The sequence below is a fragment of the Notechis scutatus genome, chromosome 2 (assembly GCF_049901735.1).
Source record: "Notechis scutatus isolate UNSWTSFEM ecotype Mainland chromosome 2, rNotScu1.2, whole genome shotgun sequence".
Classification (NCBI taxonomy): domain Eukaryota; kingdom Metazoa; phylum Chordata; class Lepidosauria; order Squamata; family Elapidae; genus Notechis; species Notechis scutatus.
This window is the reverse complement of record NC_142010.1, coordinates 56,134,455-56,150,340: the sequence shown is the minus strand read 5'-3', so window position 1 is coordinate 56,150,340 and position 15,886 is coordinate 56,134,455. Positions and strand designations below refer to the sequence as shown.

The window sequence follows — 15,886 nt, the reverse complement described above, 5'->3', positions numbered from 1 at the left end:
GCTACTCTGACAGCTGATGGAATTCTAACTCCTGTCAGTTCCAACAAATTCTTGCCCTCTTTTGATGGCACCATTGGTTAGAAATGGGTGAAGGAACAAGGAGGTCTGAAATCCTGAATCCTGAATCTTGGGAGAAAGCAACCATGTTATCATTCTGTTTATAATATGCAGGATATTAATATTAATAATGTAAATCATAGTATTAGTAATAGAAAAGAGCTGTATACTAATTTCAGAAAAGTGGACTGGATGCTCAAATAGAAAGTAGGTCACCTGAATGTGAAAAGTGTCCATGAAGGATGAGAAATCCGTAAAAAAGATACACTGAAGGTGTCATTGCCAATAGTTCTTACTCAAAGTAAAAAAAATTGAGACATCTAAAGAGATACACAAGAGTTTTCTAAATGTTCAATTAACCATGGAGCTGATTTCAAAGTATTTTTGGGTGCTGTTTATGTTCTTGGCTACATACTTAATATCATAGTGGAATTCTGTACTTGGAAAAGTATGTAGATATGTTTTTTTCTACATGAAACTGATTAGACAGGTGTTCAAAAGATTAAAAATCTGAAGAGACAAACTTGCTCTTCAAGCAGAATCATGCTAAGGGCACACGATTTCTCCACATCTTATGACAACTAAGAAAGATGTCTATCAGTATGCATTTTTATAACAACCTTCAGGATCTAAACAGTATTTTCCTTGCTCCCATTTTATCCATTTAGATGCACAATTCATAAATATCCACCTTTGTAGATTCTCCGTAATAATTTCCTTATATGAGTGTATTAATAGCACTGGCTCTCATTTGCCAATCTTGTAAGCACCATCATTAATTGTTCTGGGTTAAGAAGGTTGAAAGAAAAGTAATGCCTTCAACATTATAAGGGCAAGAATTATGTTCTCCAGAAGTTCTGGTGTGTTTTCTAACACTTGTTATTTGAGTTCAGTTGGCAGAAAGTGTATTGTAGGAAAAGGTTGTTATTCTTAATGTTGCTAGTATTAATGAACTGGAAGCCTCCAGTGAATCTTCATCAGCACACCTTGAACAATACAATGTGATTGCGTTTTTGCCTGCTGAAGGAGTCCAATCAGAATTCACTGCTGAATGCAGGCTGTTTATGGTGATACATTTAAACCTCCAGAATAGTGCAATTGTGAGACCAAAGTAAAATTCATCAAAATCTCAAATAACCTCATGTCAATACAGTAAAACACGGCATATTCATCATAATATTTGGAAATCAATTGAAATTAAAAATACTAAATCATCCCAGAAGTTTGAACAGCCCTGAACGCTTGCCTTTTCCCCAGACTGTGGGCTAGACGTGGGTGTAACTGCTATGGCATGAGATTTTAGTACACTTGTGGTTTGTTTGTTCTCCCTTATAGCAATTTTTATTTATGTATTTTAGTTCTTAATATATTTGAGTTTTATTTTTCATTTGTGTGCCTCCCAGAGTTGCTATGTGTTCAGCAGTCTTCTAAATTTAAACAATGCATAAATAAATTATTTTAGATTTTGATTATTTAGCAGTGGCTAGTATGCCATGGTAAGTTTGCAAACAGTTGTACTTTTGTAGCTTTCAGTAACAAAAGGAAAAGATGATCACAACATATATCCGCTTGAGAAAAATGATTTATGTCAATTATGCTTCTTTAAATACAGGTAGTTCTCACTTAATGACAATTGGGATCGGCAATTCTATCACTAAACAACATAGTAGTTAACATCACACGACTGCCTTGCAATTTTACTGCCAACTTCTCCATTGAGTCTGGTTTTCAGAAGCTGGCTATGAAGAGTGCAAATGGCATTCATGTGACTGTGAGATGTTGTGATGGTTTTAAACTCCTGCTGGTTGTGAAGCACCCAATTCTTGATCACATGATTGTAAGGATGCTTTGAAAGTCGTAAGTGGGAGGACTGGTTGTAAGGTCACTATTTCAGTACTGTCATAGTGGTTGCTAAACATAGTAGTCATTCAGGAAGATCTACCTGTAATGCAGCTTTTACTAGGAAAAAAAATACTATATAAACAAAGATACACATCTTCCATTCACAATCAATTTAGAAAGAATACCAAGAAATTTGCAGCTGAAGTAACTTGATGAATAAAGTATAGTACAGTATCAGCCAGCTAGAATACCATGTATTTCAGATGCAAAACTATCTGTCCTATTCTTGGTCTGGAGAACCGGTAGTGGAAATTCTGAGTAGTTCGGAATACCACCCACCTCTGACTGGCCCTGCCCCCACCTATTCTCTGCCTCCCAAGTCCCAGTTGATCGGCTGGGTCTTCTTTTGTTGCCCTGCACAGGAGAATGGAGCTGGAAAGCAGGTTAGTAGGGTGGGGAGAGAATGGGGATTTTACAGTATCTTTCCCCTGCCACGCCCACCAAGCCATGCCCACAGAACTGGTAGTAAAACATTTTGAATCCCACCACTGGTATATATATCCACAGAGAAGATACCCAAACTTCAAAACAAATATCTTGAAATAAATTAAGAGGCTCCTAAAGTCACCATAGTAACAGATACTCACGTAATTATAAATCAGCAGCCCTTGTAAAGCAATTGGTTCATAGTATTTTTGTTATAATATTAAAAAAAAAACCTAATGTGGCATTAAAAATCAGTTAAAAATCGTAACAGTATTAAATATGCTATTCATAGAGTTTACACAATCCGACAGACGTGACGCCTTCTTCACAGACACCTGCCTGTATCCAGATGATTCTGTGCTGAAGGAGGTTGTTAAAGGGGAGACACCAAGCCGTGAAATGTAGGAGGAGGAGCACAAGACCGAACAGCATGAGACCTTGCTACAAAATTCAATAAATATTCATTACAACAGAAAGACTAGCTTCGTACAAATGGCCATGTTCAGGCAATAAACAGCAGAAAACAATTGCAGATTTTAGCCACTGGCACACTAATTAAGCTAGGATTCACATTATTCTGTTAGAATCAAAGGACATGTTACAATCAAATAACATGTTTCAAATAAGTATTAGCCTTAGGAATCTCACAACAGTTAACGTATTTATTTCCTTTCAGTTCAAATAACCCTTTTTACACAAAGGATTAGCTACAGCGATACATACTTGTTTCTATCAAATGAATCTGTGTTGGAGCGTGGTGTCTCTGAGATGTGTTGCAGTTTACTTCCCACAATTCCTCCTCACCGTGTTGAAGCCAAGCATAATTTCTATACTCTTTCCTTGAGACTTCGCTTTCCTGTCCTTTGCAGATCAACCAACCAGCAGCACAATCTATTGTGGCAGTATTGCTTTGACTATGAGGCTGCTCTTATCTTTACAGCCCCAAGTTAAAGCAACACTGCTTTGATGAAATCGGTTATGGCAAGTATTTAAGGACAAGTGAAGCGAAGCTGTATAAGACCGTTGCCTTAATCCTTACATGCAAGATTCCTTGCCACAATCACTAACATGGGGAACAAGATTAGGGAACAAGAAAGAAGGCAAGTCAATCCACCCAGAAGCCAGCTTTAAATTCATTCTTTCATTGTAAAAGAAATTCCTTAATGGTTTTCAGCAAGTATAAAATTTGTTTGGAGATTTTTTTGGGGGTCATGTTTTGGACTATAAATAATGTCCCAAGTAATTAGTCAAGTATTGCATTTAATAAGCCTACTCTAATTCTTAGGACAATGCATGCTTTGAAAGTGATTCAAAAGTACTTCAGATGTCACATGAGCAAAGCACCTCTGTTCACTAAAGCAGCCTGCTATTTTTCAGGATTCCATGCAAGACTAAAAATTAGATGATCTGCTTCAAAAGCTACAACAAGTCTGTTAAAGTGCCCAAATTATTCAGCAAGCTAAAACTTAGTAGCAAAGGGACATCCTTGACATAACACTGGCTCTCTGTAAACAACTAATGAACATCACAAATTAGAAGATGTAAACAAGAGGTAGGTAGGTACTGTAGGTAAGGTAGGTAGATAAGTAGGCAGGTGGATAGTTACACCAACAACCACATATGCAAGTACTATAAATAAAAGATGGCTACAAGTTCAAAGCAAATCTTCTTTCCTGCCAAAAAGAAAAGGGGTTGTTGTGTCTATAACAGAAATTTCTGTCCATTACTTTAAAAAACACTTTAAAAAACACTTTACCGATGTTAAAGTCAATGGGGAAAGGCAGCAGAAAAAGGTCACAAGTTGCTGCGTAAAATCTCCATCTGCACATCCTCCCCCAGTCATAGGTTGAGTACTACCTGTACAGCATTGTACAGGCTTTACCACATTCCTGGTTCCCCATGCCCATTGGCAACATAACTACTTCAAGGGCTTTCAAAAAGCCAGCCGGGTAAGGGCCAATCGGATCTTGGAGGGGATGATGTTCCAAATTGCCTTTGTCACAATAGAAAAGACTCTTTTGATGGGCTCCACCAGGCAACACTCCCTAGCCAGCAGGGCCCAGAGTCAGCAGGGCTCAGAAGTGATGATATGGACGTGATTGGAGAGACAGCCCAGGTCTATGCCAAATTCATGCTGTATATAATGTCCATTACGAAACGTGTATGCTGCCTTTCAGAAAACTTACAATAAAATGAATAAAAAGTACTAAGTAGTTAACTTGATGCCATAAAACAGTGAGCAAACGCCCATACATTCTCTCAGCATAACATAACTACCAAGATTATTATTTGCTTCAAATAAGCACTGAATTAATAAGGGCAGATTGGAAGACGCTCTGTTTCAATGCTATATAATGCAGTGAAGTTCAATTTTAAAAGCATCTCAGAAGCCACCAAGTGCTATTCATTATTAAATTCCTCATAAAATGTTAACTTTTTTTTTCTTGTGCATTCCTCATAAAATTTTAACTTTTGCAACTACCTGGTACTTAATGATGTTACAGAAATTAATATGCCAGAAGCAAAATAGTTGTCTCTTTTTGCAAAGCCTTTTTAAAAAGTGCCTGTCAAAGACTGATATGCATATTCTGGAAACACAAAAAGGAAAAGGAATGGTGCTGGAGAAACTAGATAAAGGCAAGCAAAGGGACTCTAGACATTATTTTGGGAAGGGAAGGGAAGAGAGGAAGAGCCTCTTAGGGTGTGGGGAGAGTGTGAAGCAGAAAATTGTTGTTTGGCTGTAAAATTTCCAAGCTGTAATTTTTTTTTCACAAAAGTTTAAACAATTGAACTGTTCAGCAATAATTTCAAAAGTAAATCCACTTCAAATGTGAGCTTTACAGTTTACAATCATTATCTCTACAACCAGGCGTGGGATTCAAATTTCTTAACAACCAGTTCTGTGGGTGTGGCCTAATTTGTGGGTGTGGCTTGGTGGTCATGTGACTGGGTATAAACCTGCAGGCAGGGACTGTGCTTTTTAATCTTTGTGCAGGGTCTTCAAAAAAAAAATACATGCAATCAACAGAAACAAATGAGGCAGCTTAGAAACAAGAGGATGCCAGGTGCCCATGTGACTGGCAAACCAAATGTAAGTAGTCCTTGCTTAATGACCAGGTCTTCACTTAATGGCCAGTTGCTTAGCAAGTGTTTTTTGCCAGTTTCCAAGGCCTGGGGAGCCCTGGAAAGGGCAGGGCGAGGCCCGGGCAGGTGGCCATGTGACTGGCAAACCAAATGTAAGTGGTCCTCGCTTAATGACCATGTCATCGCTTAATGGCCAGTTGCTTAGCAAGTGTTCTAATTTACAACTGACCTCCATAGAGCTACTTGGCCTGTTTTTGGTGTTTTAACAGCCACACACACACACATATACACACACCCTTCTAACCCTGCTATTCTTTGATTCTGAAAGGATCTCCTGCTGGAGCAGGGGGTTGGACTAGATGACCTCCAAGATCCCTTGCAGGCCAGCCCTAGATTGCTGTGCTGCTTCAAAGTCTTCTGAAGTCAGGGTTTATGTCCTTCCTTCCTCTCCTTTTTTACTCACTCCCTCCCTCCCTCCTTCCATGTATTTATCTATCCATCCATATATCTCATTTACCTTCTCCCTCTCCCTCTTTCTTTCTTTCTTTTTCTTTTCTTTCTTTCTTTCCCTTTCTTTCTGCCCCTTCCTTCCATCCCTCTTTTTTCCTTTCACTTCCTTTCTCTCTCCCTTTTTCTTTCTTTCCCTTTTCTCTTTCTTTCCTTTCTTGTATCTTCCTTCTCTCTTTCTCTCTCACTTTCTTTCTCTCTCTCCTCTCTTTCCCTCTCTTTCTCTCTCTCTTTCTCTCTCCCCCTCCCTCTCTCCCTCTCTCTCTTTCTGTCCCTTCCTCCTTCCCTGTCTTTTTCTAAAGCTAGGAAGCCCACCTGAAACACACACATACACACATACCCATGGGTGGGATTCTCCCAGTTTTGCCCTGTTCTATTGTACTCTGCCTCTCAGAGAATAAACCTGCAGGCAGGGACTGTGCTTTTTAATCTTTGTGCAGGGTCTTCAAAAAAATAATAATACATGCAATCAACAGAAACAAATGAGGCAGCTTAGAAACAAGAGGATGCACAGAGCAACCCCAGTTCTACAGTATCATAGAATAAGAACAGCCCAGAAGAAAGGCAATAGAAGGAAGGAAGGAAGGAAGGAAGGAAGGAAGGAAGGAAGGAAGGAAGGAAGGAAGGAAGGAAGGAAGGAAGGAAGGAAGGAAGGAAGGAAGGAAGAAACCACCCTACTGAGGACTGCAGAATCATGCAGCCTTTACTGTTTCAGATTGGTGACCCTTCCTAGACCCAACTGATGCTTCTTATTGTATCTATAGTACATGAGTTTCAGTCCCAAAGATGCTCCTTCTCCCCAGGAGCCCAACCTTCAATTCTGGATGAATACTTGCACCCTTTCACTCTTTGTTCCTCAACATGGATCACAAGCTATTGAACCAGATCAGAACCAAGAACAACAGTTGCAGTTATGCTGCAACGGTCATAAGTGTGAAAAATTGTCATGTCACTTTTTTCAGTGCCATTGTAACTTTGAATGGCCACTAAATGAACTGTTGTAAGTCAAGGATTACCTGTACAAAAATACAAAAAGCTTCTTTGCTTGTAAAAAGCTGCCCTAAATACCAATCATTAGATTCAAAATACCTGCAAGCTGGAGTTACAAATCAGGCAGGGTGCTAGAGCACCTTGAGGAATGAAAATATTTAAAATGCAGTGATAACTATGAAACAGCCAACTCTTGCTCATAAAAGTGAAACCCTTTAGCAGAGAGGTCATTTAAGCTCTCCAGAAAAAGCAGACCTGGGAAAAATAATCCTTAGATCCATTTGCACCACTTAAAAACACCAGCTGGTCTCACTCACCTCACAAGATATCCTAAGGAAATCACCCAGATTTAAGGAAAGGTCACATGCCCCCCAGAAAGGCAGTAAAAAAAATCAGTGCCAAGTTTGCATCCTGCCTCTTGGAAGTATACCCCAAAAGGACAGTGCCAGATAGTATTAAAGAAGTGAAGGAAGACCCCTTCTCCAAAGAGAAAAAGAAACCATGAGGCAAGAAAAAATTCAAACACAATACAAATAATTAAATCACAACAGTAACTGTTGCTTGTTGAAGCTGAATAGGGAAAATTATCCCATCAATAAACACAGGATTAAACTTCACCAAGCACAAGAATTAAGCTTCACCAAAAACCAGCTTTAGACCAAAACTCAAAAAGGGTATGTAAACTCACGTTTGAATGTCAATCCTTCTAGCTAGCCAAGAAGCCTTGCTGAATGTCACTCATCTTGGTTCCCTGTCACTAAAAGTTTTGCTTCATTATTCAATGATTTCTTCAAAGTGCTGATTGTCCAGGGAAGTATTTCCTCCCAACAGCAGTGTTAAACAACTCTTCCCCTTAAGTCTTAAAACAACCCTTCCCCTTTAAGAAAGCCAAGTTCAGGAGACAGTAAATCTAGGCTGTCTGCCAAGAATAAGGGTGGGGAAAAAAAAATCAGGGTTCTCTGAACTGCGTAGAAAGTTAACAAGGGGTTCTATAGAACCAGATAGAACCGTTAGAATCCCACCCCTGTCTACAACTCATTTATAAAACAAATCCCACAATTTTCCTCATTGGCTCTTTCTTGACCCTTCTCAGAATTAGTTCTAAATCTGGTTCAGAATTAATATGGTTCCACGTTTCCACTCCTTTCTATCTAAAATGCATGCTAGTTGGCACAAAACTGTACCTGTTTACCTATAGCTTTATACTACTGGAATATAAGAAAATGTAACCACAGTCCAAATACCTGGCAGGTGTTTGGTTTGCTATCCCTTATAATAAACATAGTAAATGTCATTTCAGTTTTATAAACCTGATGAAATGGGTTTTCTCTATTGTGGCACATCTCTTCTACAACAGCATCCCTCCCAGAAAAAAATGCACATGGGTTCCATCCTGCAAGCCTTCTGCAAATCTTTAAAAACATAGCTTTGTCTGCAAGTCTTTAAAAACAGCTTGGGTTTGGGCCCCTTATGAAGCCTATTACACATTTTATAAGAATTTTAGATATTGGTTGATTCTTTTACCTAGGCGTATATGTCTTTCTCCTTTTGGACTGTTTTTCTATTCCCTTTAAATTGTGTAAGCTTCCCAGAATCATTCTGGAGTTGAGCAGCCTTCATGAATGCATGAATAAATAATAGTATAATGTCATAGGTCAAGAGTTACCTGATGTATAAGCTGGCTTTAGAAAGAGGCATGGCACTTGAGATCACATTGCCAATAATAGAAGGATGATGGAAAAGGCACATGAATATCAAAAGGATCTACATATGAGTTTTATCAATTACAGAAAAGCTTTTGACGTGGTAGAAAACAATAAACTATGGTCGGCTTTGCATGATCTTGGTATCCCAAGATCATAAACCTGATTAGATTTAACAGATCACTGTACACTGATCAGGAGGCAACAGTGAGAACACTCCATGGTAACACAGGATTAGTAAGGGAGCTGGGGCTGTATTTTATCATCATTTTTGTTCAATCTGTATGCTGAAGTAATCAAGTGGAAATTAGAAAGACCTGGAAAAATGTTCTGGACATTAAGGACAACATCAGGAAAACAAAGATAATGACAAGCTGCATATCAACATGAGATGTTTATAATCAACAAGGAAGAAATTGAATTAGTTTGAGAATTTATCTTCCTTGGATCAAAAATTGTTCATGGTGGTAGTTCTAATCCTAAAATTAAATGTAGGATAAACTTAGGCCGCACTGCAATGGTTAACATGAATAAGATCTGGAAAAGCAAAGATATTGCTATAAATACAAGAAGCAGGCTAGTTAAAGCAAGCAATAGTCTTCCCTATAATAATGTATGAGTATGGGAGGTGGACACTAAGAACAGTTGATTGAGGAACTGACACCTCTGAAGTGTGGCTCTGGTGTAAATTATTGCGTATACCATGGATGCCCAAAGTAACCAAGAGAGAGGTGCTAAATCTTATCAAACCAAACACACTACTAGAAGCCAAAAATCACATAACTACATCTGATTTACTTCGGCCATGTCATGCGTGTATATTCATTGGAGAAGTCAATGATGCTAGAATGGTTAATGGAACAAGCAAAGAACATGCTAGCATGATAATATCAAAATTGATACAAAGATGAACATCCAAGAACTGAAAGAAGCTGTGCTTGACAGGGTAGCATGGGAGAGCACTTGCCTATAAAGTTGCCAACAGCTGGACATGACTGAATGGTTAAAATGACAAATAATAATTCCTAGTGCTAAAACCTGTGGGTATCTTTAAATTCCTGGCTTACTTAATAATACGTAGGTCAGCTTCTCCCACACTAGCATGGTCCAACCTATTAGCAAGTATATATTACAATAAACTCTAAAGAATACCTTGAACATACACCACCGTATATTTAGTTCTTCAGCCTTCAAATTGCCCTTTTCCCCTCATTTACTGAGCAATGATTACATAAAAGAAATAAAGAAGACATGGTCAGGCCATAAATGGTTTTCCAGTCCATAAAAAACACTTATCCTACCCAACAATGGCATTTATATTGCTGGTTAGCCATCCATGTCCTAATTTAACCAACATAACTTTTTTTACTTTTTTAAAAAAATAGTGATTTTTTTTAACTTATCTGAGCAACCAGTTAATAGACACTGTCATTTAAACAACTCTGGATAAACATTAATGTACTGAAAAGAAGTACTCTATAAAATCATGCAAGATGAAGTATCCAAATATAGACATAGCTGTCTTCAAAAATGTCCAGGCAATCTGCAAAGCAATCAGTGGTTTAATTTAATAAAATCAACAGAACAAATTGGCTTCTCCAGTCCCAAAGTACAGGGCCACAATTATTGGAATTATACCAATGTGAAAAATTATTCTCAGAATAGCAGAAGAAATTCAGCCAACAATTTAACATAGATCAACCCCCAGATTGTTGCAAGTGCTATATGAAAACTAATTTGTTGGCCTGGAAGGTTGTTTTTTTTTTTTTGCAAAAATAGCTAGGCATTCAAAAATGAAGAGTATACTATTAAATTTAAACTTGCTAAATGAAAAAAAATCTGAAACACAGCTCCTTGAAAAACAGGGTCACTTTACTACAGCCACTCAGACAGCAGCTCTTTTAAGAACTAGAACTCCAAGATTAGATTACTGAACTGATATCTTTTTTCAAGATCATATTTAGGATAATATAACATAGAAAGGTCATCCCATTAAAAACTACTCAGACCCTACTCTTCTTTTTGTTCTTTCTCCTTGTCGAGGAGAAAAAACATTTTAGTGGTTGTCTCATTTCTTTTCTCTGGTCTCTCTTTGCTAGTAGAATCCTTCTTTCCCTCTTCATCAGGGGTGGCAACTATGGCCCTTTTATGAATTATGGACTTCAACTCCCAGAATTCCTGAGCAAGCCATGCTAGCTCAGGAATTTTGGGAGTTGAAGTCCACAAGTCATAAAAGGGCCATAGTTGCCCACCTCTGCTCTTCATCAAGCAGGGAATTTTGCTTGCTCACTTGCTGTTGTCCCATTCCTTACCTGACAGGGAAACCTTCAGGGCAGGGAAGCCAGATCCAGCTCTTCTCATGCAGCTTCAGCCTTCCAACCTGTCTTCCTTTGCTATGGCCTACCTCCCTGCTGATTTGGTGTCTCTAAATCAGCATCCTTCCACAAGGGCTGGGGCTGGTGAGCCCTGTAGCTTAGCATTATTCAACACAATGGTGTGTGAGACGGAATAGGCAACTGCAGACACTGGTTAGAAACACCACTGCTGAGATACCCAGCGAGTCAGGCAAGGCCACTGCCAAGACTATTGGTCTTCTTGGAAAACTTATTGTGGCCCAGCCTTGACATAGATGACACTCCTTGCTGACATGCTGTGCAGGTCACATAAAATTGTTGATGGCTGCTGTCTGCATAATCAGACCTGGACAGGATCCAAGTTTCTGAGAATTTGTCAAGGTAGAATTTTTGCATGGAAGGCAGTGTCTAAATTAGGACTCTGACCAGCTCCAAATGTTACCTGTAATTCGCAACCTTTATAACGGTATTGCGCTATTTTCTCATTTTAAGCTGGACCACAAGAATAGCTTCTCTCAATTGCTTTGGTTTTTTTTTTAAAGAGGGTGAAGCTGCTTAGAGGGCAATGACATAATGTGTTTGTTAATACAATGTACAGAAATATACAGGATTGCTGGGAATGGGAAGACCAATGTAACCATTCAGCAATTCCCGTACAGGGAGCATGTGTATCCTGTCTTTTTCAGTGATCTTGATCTATATTTTAGTTTCCCCAATTGCTCAAGGGAACCGAGAAGCAGGAGTATAAACTCAGGGGAAATCTGTAGAAGATAGGCTAAAAGCTCTTTCTGATCCTGATTACGCTTTAGTTTACTTTTATCTTACCTAGTAATGCTAACCTTGTGAACTTTTCCCCCAGTTTATCCATGTTTTCGGGACTCAAGAGTGGGGCAATCTTGTGAAAAAGAATATTCAGGGATTTATTTATCCATTTATTTTGATAAATTAAGGCATGGAGATCTCACCAAATTATAATCCACCCCAATCCTGTGAAATACCTTCAATGGAGTCCTACCTAAACTGTGAAGTCTCTGGTTAACCTGGATCTCCCTGATGGAGGTGTACTACAATTCTACCTATTAACTATGACCTAGAAAGGAAATATAAGCACTTATGGAAGGCTGTATTATAAATCTCTTAAGACTTGCATGATATGTATAGACTTATAGTTGGTTACCTCTGCTTTCTAATAACAAAAATAACATGAGTTCCTATTTAAGAACTCAAAGAAAAATTAAAATTTCAGTTGTTACTGAAGCCTTCCCCAAATCTCGGGCCCTGGAACTATAGATCTTAGAATTCTTTTCTTTTATTCTTTTCAAGCTGATACAATTTCTGGATCCTAATTTATATTATGATACTAATACAAATGCATACAACATTCAGTGACAAAACGCACTTCACCTCTGAAAATATTTCTGACAATCCTAACAGTCTTCCAAGCCACTATATCAATTCTGGTATGATACCAGTAGGCATGATGCTTTTTAATATCTTGTCATTTGTGTAGCTCTTGCAACATCTTTATCCCTAGCATTTTTGTTATTTTCACAAGCCTTGTCTTTTTAAAGCATACTTGAATATGTGCCACATAAGATTTCTAGAGGAACAAGTGCATGTTACTGAAAGCAAAAATGAACATACAGGCACATTTTAAAATATTGTCTCATTCCATTCCCTAGATCCATGCTAAACAGAAGATGGTGAGGCATAGGAGAGAATGCTCCAAGCATTTTATTTTTTAAATTACTATGATTTTCATCAATTCCATAGGGCTGTGAGTTACCCTCAGGGCACTGGGGTGCAGAAAACAGGAAATCCAACCACCATAGCATTTCATCAACACCACTTAAGTTGGCAGGAACCCTGGTTCATAAAGTTATTGTACATTATGTTTATTTACATATCTAATGAAAACACCTTGATTCTTACAAACACAAAAATTGAGAACTGCCCTTTGTATAAATCACACATACACATACTATTTTCGCATTTGCCAACAAATGTGCTATTCACTTATCAAAAGAGAATTGAGAAGGTAGATTGTATAGTTAACAACGTATAGTACTTTAAGAGTCAATGATTTTGAGACCACAATGAAATGGTTTACTTCTATTATTTTTCATAATAAAATGAATGCAAGAACAACAAGGGTTTCATAGAATTGTAAAAAAAAATGGTGAAATAGAAAATATGTTGTCATGGTGATTCACCAATTATGATTTGCTTCTGAATTTTAAGAAATCACTAGATTTATATTGCCATAGTTCAAGTTAACCACACATTCTTCCAGTTTTATAAACAAACAAAAAATGAAAAGGATATAAAACCCCAGTTACAGAATCAATATCAGTTTTTACATTCAAATATACATGATTTTTTTTCAAAGTTGTTAACACATCCACTTAGATTTTGAAAAAAAAAATGTAATAAATGAATGTCAACAAGCAGTAATGTGTCTGTATGTCTGTATTAGTAATACACAATTTATAAAAATAAATGTCATGGTCTACCATTTTTGCATCTTCTGAAAATATAAGCTTAAACCAATTATAATTTTGAAGAAAAATATCAATATGTATATGACATTTTTAAAAAACAGAATAATAAATTGAATCATGCCACTAAAGAAAAGCATCAAGAGACATATAGCACTCAAATGTTATTTTGTGCACACAAGATCTGAAAGAGCAAATACAGCAAATTGTACCTTTGTTAACATTAAAATAAAATGTCTCAACATGAAAGAATCTGACATTAACACACCAGTTTCCAAATGATTCTTGGATAGACATTAACAAACGTACAATAAAAGAGAGAAATTTGCAATACATCACAGCATGAGCACTTACCAGCAATTTATCAGCTTAAACCCAACCAGCCATCTGGCCAGATTTTCCTTGAAGTGAATTCAGGAAATTGTCCAGCTGACTGGATAGAACGTCCATTCTGATCAAACCTATCCCAAAGTTAATCAATTAATTAATCAATTTAGATTGTGGTTCCTTTAGTAAACAACGTGCTGACAGTAGGTTGCATGTAGGCTGCCCTGTAGTTCCTTTATAAGTAACTCGTCTTAAAAACAAGCTGTCTATGCATACTGCTACATATTCTTTTATATTAATTCAGAAGCTGTAGATATACAGTGAACTCTTCACAATGGCAGTCTGCATGATGAAAAAGCAAAAGTAGTTTTCAGTCTGCAGAATGCCTTAAAAGGGTTACCATGGAAATAAATGTGGAAAGGGGAGGGGGCTCTCTGATGACAAATGCTGCTTCTAAATAGGGACAAGCCTTGAAGGAAGGCTGAATGGAAGCTGTGAAAGAGGAAGAAAATTTACTATTACTACCAGGCTCAGACTGCCACTGGTTTAAGATTTCAGTTCTTTCACTCTGAAATTGTACCAAAGTCATATTTTAAAATGCACCTAGATTTACCACAGAAGAATAGGAGGAAAATGCTTAAAGCAGCTTCCCAACTTCTAGAAAACTGGGACCACCTGAATTTGCACTGACAAGGGGATATCTTTATGCTGATTTTTACAATAGGAAATAACAGTACTGGAGAAAGCAAGCTTCGCAGTATTTGGTAAATGTTGTGTCCCTGACTAGCTAAGTCTTCAACCTGGTCCGCATTTTGAGCGGGACCATCTTACTGTTCCCATTGGTTGGTGCCGTTTGACAGCAGACTATATAAGGAGCTGTCAAACGGCATCAGCTGGGGAGTTGGGGCTCGGCCCAGCCAGCCGGCTGCCAGCCCAGCTGGGCAGCCATGTTAATCTGTTACTGCTTCAAATAAAGAAACGTTATTCTTCAGCTCCTGTGTCTGCCTGGTGTGTCCGTCTAGACAAATACAACACTGGCGACGAGGATGGGATGTCAGAAGAGACACCCAGGCAAGAAGCTAAGTCACTGAAGAAAAAAGTCTCCCTGAGCTGAGGAGAAAAAGTCTCTCTGAGCTGAGAAAAAGTCTCTCTGAGCTGAGGAAAAGTCTCTCTGAGCTGAGGAAAAGAAGTCTCCTGAGCTGAGGAAAAGAAGTCTCCCTGAGCTGAGGAGAAAGTTACTGCCTGACAGGCACTCTAGCCTCCCGTGCGAAAGGCACCCCTGTTAGCGCTACCAAAAGCGCAGAAGTCTGAAAAGCCTCCCCAGTCGAGGAACAGACGTCGCCTCAAGGCCCGTGAAGGCTGGCGAAACCCCGTTGGCGCTACCAAAAGCGCAGAAGTCTGAAAAGCCTCCCCAGTCGAGGAACAGACGTCGCCTCAAGGCCCGTGAAGGCTGGCGAAAAACCCCCACCCGTGGGCGCTACAAGAGCGCAAAGCCTACAGCCTCTAGCAGAGGTCCAGATTTCGCCTCAAGGCCGTGAAGGCCGGCGAGACTACACTTCCACCCCCCACCGATCCGGCCGCTGTTACCGTCGCTGCCGCCGCCGCGCGACCCGACAGCCGCTCCCGCCAAGGACGCCGAGCGCCTCGCTGCAGCCGCTCCGCCGAGGACGCCGCTGCGGCCTCCGCTCTTCAGCCGCCGCCGCGCTTCATCCGCTCTTCAGCCGCCGCCGCGCCTCCGCTCTTCAGCCGCCGCTGCTGCCTCCGCTCCGCCGCCGCCGGCTCCGCTGCCGCCGCGCGCGCCTCCGCTCTTCCGCCGCCGCCGCGCCATCCGCTCTTCAGCCGCCGCTGCGGCCTCCGCTACCGCCGCCCGCGGCATCCATCCGCTCTTCAGCCGCGCGCTGCGGCCTCCGCTGCCGCCGCCCGCGTGCCTCCGCTCTTCAGCCGCCGGTGCGGCCTCTGCTGCCGCCGCCGCGCCATCCGCTCTTCAGCCGCCGCTCGCGCCTCCGCTACCGCCGCCCGCGCGCCATCCGTTCTGCCG

General features: G+C 39.8%; 1 protein-coding gene across 2 annotated transcripts in view; it reads right to left on the bottom strand.

Annotated features, from left to right (window-relative positions):
* The window catches only part of FGD3 (FYVE, RhoGEF and PH domain containing 3), a 108,936-nt gene that overhangs the window by 55,170 nt on the left and 37,880 nt on the right, over positions 1-15,886 (bottom strand). The window contains exon 1 of one of the 2 annotated variants that reach the window (XM_026677297.2): positions 3,109-3,298. The exons of the other annotated variant lie outside the window; for it this stretch is intronic. The gene's annotated coding sequence lies outside the window, so the exon portion shown is untranslated. Of the gene's footprint in view, positions 1-3,108; positions 3,299-15,886 lie in introns of those variants that run through there. 2 annotated transcript variants of the gene reach the window in all.